Consider the following 12,141-nt stretch of genomic DNA (forward strand, 5'->3'; position numbering starts at 1 on the left):
ACTCCAAGATCACACGACAGTGGGTAGAAGTTAATTTCCTAGCCCCACTCTATCAAGCCCCCCTGCAGAAACGTAGTAAAAAGTGTGTTTGGTAGTTTCTTGTCATTATATGTTATTATATGTGGAGGGGATGTTATTTTCATGTGAGTTGTACTGTTAGATGTTATGAAATTCAATGTTATGGGTTTTAGATGTTTTGGGTTTTAGATGTTCTGATCTAAATGTTATGAAATTAGATGTTATGGGTTATATATATATATGGATTCACTTCAGAAGTTTGAAATACTGAAATCTCGAATTTCAGTATCTCGAGCCTAAGAAGCCGAATCCACACAACAAAAAAAACTGAAAACCGTGAAATTCAAAATCCCGAATACCTGAGGTTTTGAATTTCACAGTACTACAACAGACACACACACACACACACACACACACACACACACACACACACACACACACACACACACACACACACACCATTCTCCACACAGACACACACAATCTTTCTACTACACATTTAGTGTTGATGTACAACTAAACAAACTATTGCTGAGATCATGGTACAGTGGGGATAAGGGAATATTCCCTTTTCCCCACTGTAGTGCGATCTCAGAGTAAGAATATTAAAGTTGGGGGGTGTTGGGGGTGCATGGGGGCTTGCCCCCCTGCATAATTGTGTTTAGTGTGGGTTTTGTTTTTTTTTTTTGGTTAAGGTTTTACACGAAAATGCATTTTTTCAAAAAATGTACTTTCGTGTAAGTGAGTGTGATCAAAGTAGATATATATATATATATATATATATATATATATATATATATATATATATATATATATATGTATGTATCACACAGCAAAAGTCTGAATGTTTCACTTACAGCTTCATTGGTATCTAAAATAATATGTGCATATATATGTATATATATTCCCTTCGCAAGCTCGAAGTTTCAAAACTTTGAACTGCAAATGGTCGAGACCATAAGATCGAAGTTTTGAAACTTTGAACATTTTGAATGGAGATCATTGTAAAGGGCGGCATAGAAAATTTACCATTTTCCTCACTGTAGTGCAATCTCAGAGTTGGTTTATTTATTTATGAGGGAGTGTGGGGGGTGGAGGAGGCTTGACCCCCCCCCCTGCAAAAAATAAATTTTTTTTTTTTAATTTTTTTTTTTATTACACTTTTGTAGTTTCAAAGCTTCAATCTTATGGTCTCAACTATTTGCTGTTCGAAATTTTGAAACTTCAAGTAGATGAAGGGTGGATATATATATATATATATATATATATATATATATATATATATATATATATATATATAAATATGTGTGTGTGTGTATACATACATGCATACATGCGTGTGTGTGTGTGTGTGTGTGTGTGTGTGTGTGTGTGTGTGTGTATGTGTGCATGCACGTGTGTGTGTGTGTGTGTGTGTGTGTGTGTGTGTGTGTGTGTGTGTGTATGCATAATTTTATGAGTATAATTTCAGGAATGTGTAATGTGCCTTTAGGTGGAAAGCGGGAATATTCTTAGATTGTGCATTAAGACACACCACTGATGTTCGGGCAGGTTTGGGATGGGAAAGTTCAGTGTTGAGTCGATTGAAGTTCCCATGTGGCTATCTTTTACACTGTTGAGCATTTATCCCTGTTAAGGGTTTGGAAAGTTAAACTCAATCACCTGCAGAGTGTTTTCACATGGTATATTTCACATAGTTAGCTGAGTCTGACAGTGATACGCCTGCCTTGTACTGCTGTGAAACTGGCACCCTCCCTGGATACAATAAACTCTGTATAGGTTTCGTGCAGAGTCTAGACAGAGTGTTTTTCCATACACAATACTGGTCATTGGATGGCTCTGTGCCATGCATATTAATGATGTGTACATGCATAAGCAAAGTTCTGCAGCTTGCAGCAGTGTTGCTAGTCATGAAACCTGTAATATGAATGTGGATCGCACCTCCCAACTTTTTTTAGTGCATGAAATCTGGACAAAGACTTAAATAATGGGGAGACAAATGTCCAAAAATAGGGACAGATTTACCATATTATTCTTATTAACACAGAAATTATGTAGAGTAATAGGATTTGTGTTAGCATGCATTTTCTGAAAGATATGAAGTACAAAACTGAAATGTCTGTCATTATGTATTGACATAAATCTTTAGTGATTTTCCAGAAAACCACACATTTTAAAAGGAACAGCCCAAAAATATGATGCAAACATCTGGACATTCTGCAAAATTCTGGGCAGTTGGGAGGTATGCTGCAGATAGCATATCCATGTAAGGTTGCTGTCTGTGAAAGCAGATTGTAGGACATCACAGCAATTGCTTTTCAGTTACTTGAGTTTCCTTTATAAAGATTTCTGGAGCACTGCCATTGATTGTTTTTCTTTATTTCAAAAATGTTTTTTTTTACTTATTTTTTTCTTTTGAGGCCAGTGTTTGCGTGATGCATCGCTTAGCACAAATGTGTTTGCCTGTCATATCCAGTCTGTGTGAAGCACAGTGGTGCACATACTGGAAGAATGGACCACCCAGGTTACAGACAGGACCCAGACAGCCACAAACATAAACCAGATGCATTCAATTAATACTATTGGCCATCACGCAAACACTGTAAGTGGCATTGTGCTATGATTAACAGTGAGAACTTTACATTGAATACTAAGATAGGGCATATCATGTCACTAATCCTGTCATAGTAGGTGTTAAGTGGTGTGGAGTGCAAATAGACCTGAGCTCTAGTACAGGGTGTGCAATATTTGTTTTACTGTTGTGAGATTATAGATTATAGAAGCAAAGTGCAACTTACCCAGCTGTTTTTCTCAACCTTCTTGTGGCAATAGCTGTAAGTATAGGAGAACCAGAGACATGGTCCATTTGACTAGCACATTTACACAAGTGCCTTTATACCACATAATCTTGAAATTGTAGTGCTTGCCACTGTTGTGTATTACTTAACATCGCGCAAACACAGCGCCCACCAGTGCACACCCTGTCCTACACTGCTTGTGCAACTGTAAGTGATGCACATCTTTCTCTCCAAAAAAAAAAAAAAACTGTCCCATACATAGCTCTCCATTTTGCACACATGTCTTTATGACACACTTGATTCGGTCCAGTTGGTGATACAATATGATTGTGTTGTGGTCACCCCTCTCTCTGGAGGTGACAGTCCAAATTCAGCTATTATTTTGCATATATGGTTATGTTTTATTGTTGAAGAAACAGATAGCTATGGTTCTTTCCTACATCCCTCCTGCACATCCCTGCCTTCCTTTCACTTTGCTTTGCCCCCTGCTTGCTTCCCATTTTACCACTTTCCTGTATTCCCCATTTCATTTATTTAAAGAATTATTGAGCAATGATGCGCATCAGGCACCACCACTAAGCAGCGGTGAATGGCAGCAATACAAGTAAATGTATTTAAAAGTATTATACGCACTTGTAAAATTACTACTTACACCCATATTCAAACCCAGCAACTTCAGCCTCCAGCAACAATGCATTAACATGTCCTGCCACAAAATCATTTAGGTAGCAGATGTATTTTATACAGTCAATAGTAACTGACACAGTTTAGCGAGGATTTCCCTTTGTACTCCCCTGTGCTTGCTCTCCATATCACCAGTGCCATATCTTCCCCATTAATTTTGTATGAAGCATCATTGTGCGATCCCCAGTACTGTTTTATAAAGCATCGTTGGGTGATATCCATTTAGTTTTATAAAGCATTAATGTGCTATGGAGCGTGATGGTGTGCATAGTGCAACATCATTAAGCAATGGTAATACAAAAGTAGTTCAATGTATTAGCTATAACGTATTCGGAACCAGCACCATCTGGCCCCAAAAAGGAACGTATTACTTCATTAAGTGAATTAATACCTGCAGCCAGAGAGTTAGTTAAGTTGCAGCTGTATGCAAAAGCAGTTAAGTCTACCATTTGCTATTCATTGTCGAAAAATACACCTGGTGCACAACTGAGTCTGTAGTCTGTTAATGCATTGATGCATTCATTTTTGGGGTCAGATGGTACTACATTCGAATCCAGGTGGATATAATAGTTTCAAATACATGTACGTATAAATCCAGTTTCTGAAGTGTGATAGTTGGTATGGGGTCTATATATGGCTAGATGATACTCGTTTCCAGTACAACTGCAAATAACACTTATAACTGCTTTTTGCTGTAGCCACACATTACTGTGCGATGTGCACTGTTGTGCAATTATGCTTTAAAGAAAGGAAAATGGAAAAATAGGAAAGTGGTGAAATGAGGAGCAAGCAGGAGGAAGAACAAAATGAAAGAAGGGCAGGAATGTGCAGGAGGGATGTAGGACAAAACCTTAGCTGTCCATTTCTTCTACAGTAAAAAATGTTCAGCTATGCAGAATATTAGCTGAATTTGCAGTGTCAAACCCAGAGAGAGGGGTGACCACAACACAATCAAGTTGTATAACCAGTTCAGAGAAATCTAGTGTGTCAAGATGACACATGTGTGGAATGGAGAGCTATGTATGGGATGACAATTCTTTTTTTGGGACAGGTGCCGTCTTTTTTTTTGAGAGAGAGAGAAATGCTGGGGAAGGGATGTAGGTATGTCTAGTTTAGGTAGGTTGGTTAGGTGAGGAAGCAATCCCAGGCAGACAGGACATACAAGACAAGACACAGGGTTGGTGAAGGACACAAGAAGTGGGTGAGCGCCATGGTTAGGGTGAGGTGGGGACATTTTGAAACCATGGACATCAAACTGGGTGACAGTCAGAATCGAGTCATCACCCACTTTACTGTCATCACAGTCACCTCACTGCACCAATGGCTGCAGTGTTTGATGTCTGCAACTCCTTGTGTTATTCAGTACAATGATGGAAAGCAGTATCTCTATCCAGCTTAGGCATGCACCAACTGTGTGTTGCACAGTCCTACTCACCAACCCTGGAAGTTCATCAGAGGTGATAAAGTCACCACCTTTGCCACTGCTCCTGGAGGGAACCACTGGCCTATCCTGCAGGACAGAATTACCTGAGAGGCCATGTAATGCAGGGGCAGCAGAAGGGATGCTACCAGGTTGGTTCCCATACATGCTGGGCTTTGGTGCTGTAGCCAGTGGAGTAGGGGCAGGTGGATCCTGTAGGGCAGGCTTACCCTGCTGTGTTGTGGGAAAAACAAAAAAATAAAAATTATAAAAAAAGAGAAAGTAAGGGTTCGGGTGAGAGAAAAACAAGGGAGAACATTAGCAATGTTATATGTGATGTACAATGCATTGATACAATTATTTGACTCTATTCTGCTAATTTTGCCTTTAAGACTACCAACTCCTAACAAATAACTTTTTCACTGTTAAGACTACCCAACAGATGCACACTATACTACAGATTGCAGCAAGCAATCCTTGATGTGCGCATATATTGCACTCATGCATGTCCCAGTTATACTGATCACAATTTACAGCAGGCCATTGATTTTAATGCTTTAGAGCTCTGATACTACATTGCAATATCAATGAAAACTTAGCAGCATTGTATATTTGGTAAGTGTGGTTTTTGACCCCACAACCTCTGACTAATATCTAATAATGAACTGTTTTTTTGGCCTCCAGACTAATGCATGCATACTTTCCAGTTACAGTTGATAGATGAATGCTCAATTAGATACTGTATCTAATAAAAGTGTCAATAAGTGCTAAAATAACAGTACTGTTTGGATACTGTTTGGATACATATATACCACATGTTTCTCACAACCATACCAATCTAGTGGCATGGGTTTACACATTCAGTTCTTGGTCTGTGATGGAAAACAGAACAGAAAAGAATACCATTATGAATACCAATCCTGACTATATTCTGCTTTTTATTCTTATCAGTAGTCTCGGTAAGTGATGCTTACACATGTGTGGGGTGCCCCCAGTCCTACGTTCCTCGATCTAATGGTCGAGGATATCCCTCTTCCTCATCTAAATGTCTCTGTAGTGATTCCTACATTGTTCACCAGTGTGGGGGATTCTGGTAGCTCTGGTCAATATCTGGGCAACACTATTCCATGCCTCTGACTTGTAATCTGAGACATGAAAGTCCCTCTGCAAAAGCCTGGACCCATGTTCATTCTCTAGGAGTCCAACAAACACTTTGGACTCCTGGACACCCCATCTTTGAGCACAGAATCTCAAAATCTCTCCATGAACACCTGTCATGCCTACCACAGATCTAACCAATGTATTATAATGTATTCCCAACAACTGCAGGTATCTCACTTTCTGAGAGTGTGCACTTTTTGGTTTTGCAATATTTGAAAGTGTTGTGAATCACTTACCATCATGCAAACACGGTACTCGAGGGTGGGCATTGCCGGGCAATGTGTTTGCATGATAGCCAACAGTCTTAATTGATGCATCGGGTTTATGTCTGTGGCTGTCTGGGTCCTGTCTACTAACTGGTGGGTCATTTGACCAGTTTGTGCACTGCCTCTCTGCATGCAAACCAGATGAGAATAGCCAAACACATTTGTGCTAAGTGGCACATCATGGAAAGAGTGCCCCCCCCAAAAAATAAATTAATTAATTAATTAAAACAATGCAAAAGACATGAAATTAGGAAAATCAGTCTATGACATGCACAATAGAAAATGTTAGCACACATGAAATATCTCTACTTAGGTCTGGATCCCAACTCTCACTCCAATGCACCTTCAGAAAACAGGGTGGGTGCCTTATCCATCTTTGCCAGACAAACAGCTGTGCAGCAAAGAATTTAAATAATTCCTCACACAACCAAGTGCAACTGAATGTACACTGATATTAAGGCATAACCTGTTATTTGTAAATTTATTATATTTAATATATTTGGATGTAAAGCACTTAGTGATCATACAACCTGTCATGATTATTCCTTGCAAATATAAAGCGTTGTCTTAACTTTCTGTGTTTCTTGTTTATTCATCAGTTATCTCACCAGTACTCAGAGACTTGAAGTGTGTAAGCCATTTTATATCATTTACCTTAAAATGTGTGAAGATATTAACTGGGAATACTATGATATGCAGTTGCCATCAAATGAAGGGCAGGTTGGATGGCACACACAAGAATAGACTGCTCTTTTGGGGGATGGAGCAAAGCTGAGTTCCTGTTATGGCACATACAAGGGTACACTGTTCGTTTGAGGGGGTGGACTGAGGCTGAGCTACTGTTATGGCACAAATAAGGATACATTGCTCTTACTCTCCTTGTTTTGCATCCTGCCAGTTTGATCTTCTGAGGGTTGTAAAGTCAGAAACTACAATGTGACTCATTATTTTTTTAACTTTTCTCTGTTATGATTTCCCAGTACAAACATATGGTGCTAAATTGAGGGCATGCAGTGATCATCAGTACTTTGGATAAGTATGAATGTCTGAATTTTTGATGCCAGAGGCCTACTACTTGCTAATGGACACATACAAGTCAAATAACTCTCTGTTGCCACGTTACAATACTTTCTGTACAAATCTCCCACCTTTTACTTGCTTACTGTACCAAATGATGAAATACAACACATGCCATAATATTATTACACAATACAGGAAATGTTCAGGACTTGCCTTGTAAATGCAGCAGCTGCCACAATGTTAGTTCAGGGCTGACTATGATGCAAGAAGCACAGACCCAGTACATGGGGGAGGTAAAGGCTCTGTCTCTGAGTTATGGGTGGCAGAGGTCATGGAGTTCCTGTATTGTGTCTCTTTCCACCCTGTAGAGTCTACAATGTCCATGTTGTGTATGCTGTGATAAGTTAAATGTGACCTGAAAACTCTTCTCCATCTCAGCCTAGGCCTGTTGGCAGCAGCAGCAGCATTGTCTGCAGCCTGTAGCACATACAAATAGAGTTAAGCAGGAGCAGCAGCTCATAACAGTCTGTCTGTGTAGACTTTCTGTGTCTGTACTCCACTACTTTTAAAATCCACAGGAAAAACCAGCATGGAGTCTACAAGGTTGCATTGTAACTTGTTGAATAGCTCCACCAGATTGCTTGATTAGCATGCAGTTCAGCTACTTATGTTGAATTAGCATCTCTGAAACAGAGGCTAAGACAGATGCAATCCATTAATAATCTTTTCTATTATAAAAAAGAAAATGTGTAGCTAGCCAAACTGATGGTGAGGACACTTGCTACATGTTTGCAGGACTTCACTAAAGTTAATTTGTTCCAAAGATATCTTTACAGAGGAGTATTGAACTCCAGGAGGTATGCTCCCATTTTGTTACCTACATAATGCATATGCTGGAATATATTAATGAATAATGTGAAGCAAAGCCTTATGCACTTTTATCTGTATGCATTAGTTAGAAGTGTACTGATGGCATGACCATGTTTGTCAAGCCATTTCAGAGGTACACATGATTGACAATACATGAAAATAGAAAGCTGTGTGATCCATATGTACAAATGTTTCAGGGACAGGTCCCTTGAAAGCACTTTTAGCAAGCCAAATATGTTTTATTAGCAAAATGGTTCATTTGCCTGTTCTTTTGTTGTTGGGGGGAGCAAAGAAAAGTTAATGTTATGTCACAAACAAGAATGGATTGTTCTTTTGTGGGGGAGCAAAGGTGAGTTACTGCTATGGCACATACAAGGATATGTTGCTGTTGCTACTCTCCTTGTTTTGCATCCAGCCTGTAGTTAGCATTTCACATCTGTAGACTATTTTATGTTTTTCCAGTGAGTAATACTGACTGTCTACCTTTACTCTTTTATCTGGAAACAGTTACTTTGTAGTTATGTGATACTTATGTGTATTAGCATTCTGTTGTCTTTTAGGACACAAACAATGTGACTGAGGGGGAGACTTCCATTCAGTGAAGTGGAAAACAATATCATTGTTGACATTCTCTTTCAACATGGGGCACTTTTGTTGGGAAAGGATTTGCCCATTATGCAACAAAGGCTACAAGTATGGCAGTAGATTGTTGCCAACATCAATTCTGTGGGTGACCACAGTTGGACATTTGAACAGGTGCACCACAGGGCCACTGACATGATTACCTCTGCATGGAGGCGAGCAGCTGCTGTTGTCCAAGACCAAAGGGTAACTGGAGAGGTCCTACTATAGAACCACCTCTTACCCCCAATGAAGAGTTCCTGGCAAATATCCTCCAACATGAGAGCTCACAGCAGAGTGGACCACTGCATGTCCTTGACATGGGCATCACTCCTTCTGAGTCCCAGGATGACCTTCCAGGTAGGCTTCATTATATGATGAGTTGACTACTGTTGTATAGTAAAACAATTGAAATAAAAGTTACTTCTGTGTCACGTCTTTTTTGGGGAGGGGGTTGAAGATTTCTATGGTGATAAGCTCAACTGGCAGTTGTCAGCCATGTTCTTGTTGAACATACAGTTAATATAGATATAGAGGAGTACTCATATTACCCCCTGTCTTACTGTTAAATGTGATGATGTTACCCTTACCTCTTGCTTAACTTATTTCAGGACCATAAGGAATCCATCAACATATGCCTCCTGCACATGGTAAACCAAATACATTTATGTCAGTAGTGTAGAAAAATTTAAAGAAATATCATAATGGGTCATTTTATGCCTGTTGTGTGTATTGCTGTACTGTCTGTAACAGTGGCAGCACTGTTAGTTGTTTAGCATATATTGCAGCATAGTAGTGCAGGTATTAATGTATGCCTGTGCATTTTCCTTTTTATCACAGGTGATTATGATGTTGGGAGTGTGAGCCCTGTGCCACTTGATGTCACTGTCTCATCAGATACTAATGATGATGGTAGCAAAACTGAGGCACAGCCGGGAGTTGTAGAGGTTGTATCTGACACAGAGATTGACATCCAGCCAAGCCACCCCCTTCATTTTTCCTGGACACAGCTAGTAGGCCTATGCATACCCATTCCACTGAGCTTACAGATATTGGACAGGTGGAGGGTGAGGACATTGATCAGGGAAGTGTGGCTACTGGAGCTTTGGTGCCTGTTGAATCTGTCCATAGTCAAAGTGTGGGCAAGGTGCCATGTAGGAGGGTAGATAGGGGTGCTGGAGAGGGGCTTGCTGTCCCTCCTCCACCAGGTGCAGGAGTCTCTTCCTGTGTCACTCAATGTATGCTTAGGGCTGTCATGGAGGCACAGGCACATTCAGAAAGGTGCTCCAGGCAAAAGCTCAGAGCTGTAGATGTGGCACAGGCTGAAATGTGTGACTGCCTCCACCGTGTTGCCGATTCACTGGATCGGGTGAATAACATGTTGGAATGAGGGGTTTCTGTGATGGACCAAGGGGTTTCAGTCATGGAATGAGCATTGTCTGTGATAGAAGGTCTGCTGGGAGGGAAACAGTGTCCTCATGGGCATAGGGCAACCACACCTGCCAATAGCCAATGTGGCCATGTCCATTCATGCTGCCATAGTGGCAGTACTTCCACTAGTCCAACAGTGAGTGTGCTGTCCACATCCAGACTTGACAGGCCATGAGGTCATAGTCCTGGGCATTCCCATGAAGTGAGCATGTCTAGCAGACATCAGTCATGTTCAGATAGCAGCACTGCAACTGACCTTGGGCGTGGAGGTGGCAGTTCAACTACTGCTAGAGCCAGTTCTTGTGGTTGGGGGTGACAGTGATGAACTGCCAACTCTACCATGCATGGCTCACATATGTCAGACAAACTAAGATCTAGTGCTAGCAGACTCTCACATACCACTTTCACATGCAGGAGCTCTACAGACACACACATGCAATAGTTACATGGTTCAACCTGCCTGCGTTCCTTTCTTATTCACACACACTCACAAACCTTTTGTGTCAGCCTAGGCCTCCTGCCCACCCCCCCCCCCCGACAACACCCTGTGCAAGTGATGATAACTCTGCCATGTCCCTGTCTTGTCTCTTTTGGATTCAAGGATACAAAATCTTTGTGTCTGATGCACAGGGTGCAAAGCTACATTAGTGCTTAGTATATCTGCATTTGTGTTGTTGAACTGATGATTGTACCTGTCACTTATATTTGCCTTGGCAAGTTATACAGTGGATAGCATCCTCATGTCAGTACTTTCTAGTGCATTCTCTTGTAAGGATTGTGAAGTCGGGAACTGCAATGTCTCTCATAACTTTCTAACTTTTCTGTTTAATGATTTTCCAGTACATACGTATGCTATGGTGCACATCATAAGAAACACCATTGCATTTAGATCTTAGGATTATATGACAGCACTGTAGTCAAACCAGAAACATGCAGCAGCTGGACAGACCACAGGGTTTTTTCATAAAGATAACACAGGGCCTACTAACCATGCCATGATGTATATGGATAGATTAAAAGACATGTCATTGCAATCTGTCTGGTATCATATTCAAATGTAACTGTTATTCAAAGCCTCTTAGTTTTGGCTTAAGAACTTGGGCTTCAAGCCAGTTGTTTTACATTAAGAAGGTTTGTAGTTTACACTTTTGTCAGAGGAGAGTGTAGCCTCTGCCATTCTGAAATGGGAATTGTTGGCTGAAGACTTGTCATGCTTGTTGTTCTAAGTGTGCTTGTTCTGGTTTAAGCACTTGGATTCCAAACCAGTTATTTTACATTAGGAACATTTGTAGTCTAAACCTTTGTGGCAGGAGAGCATAACCTACACAATTCTAAGCAGGGAATTGCTGGTTGAAGGCTTATTATGGCTGTTATTCTGAAAGTGTCTTTGCTCTGGTTTAAGCACTTTAGTTCCAGACAAGTTATTTCACACTAGGAAGTTTTGTGGTCTACACTCTTGTGGGAGTATTCTACTGAATTTCTGCTTTATTTAAACTTGTTTATGCTGTTGTGACAGTGATTTTCTGTACTTTGAATATCTAGTACTTATGTTTTTTATAGCATAGGCTAGATTCAGGTTGCTGAATCTAGACTGTTTCATATCATTTGAGCACTAAAACCAGACACCTTACATTAAGAAGTCCCCCCCCCCCTGCACCCTTCTGGCAGAAGTGTGCAGCCATGCACAAATCTGAGTTGGAGATTGCTGGAATAAGCTCAGTCTTGGGCTTTCCCTTTGGTTACTTTTTTAAAAGTGTTCTAACTTTACTTGTATTTAAGCATTGTGTTTGTGCGGGCGTGCACTCAGTTTACTGGAACTGTTCAGAGATTGCACTGCTGCCCTGTGTGCAAC

This window comes from Protopterus annectens, chromosome 8.part0, assembly GCF_019279795.1.
Source record: "Protopterus annectens isolate FY-2018-M chromosome 8.part0, PAN1.0, whole genome shotgun sequence".
Classification (NCBI taxonomy): Eukaryota; Metazoa; Chordata; order Ceratodontiformes; family Protopteridae; genus Protopterus; species Protopterus annectens.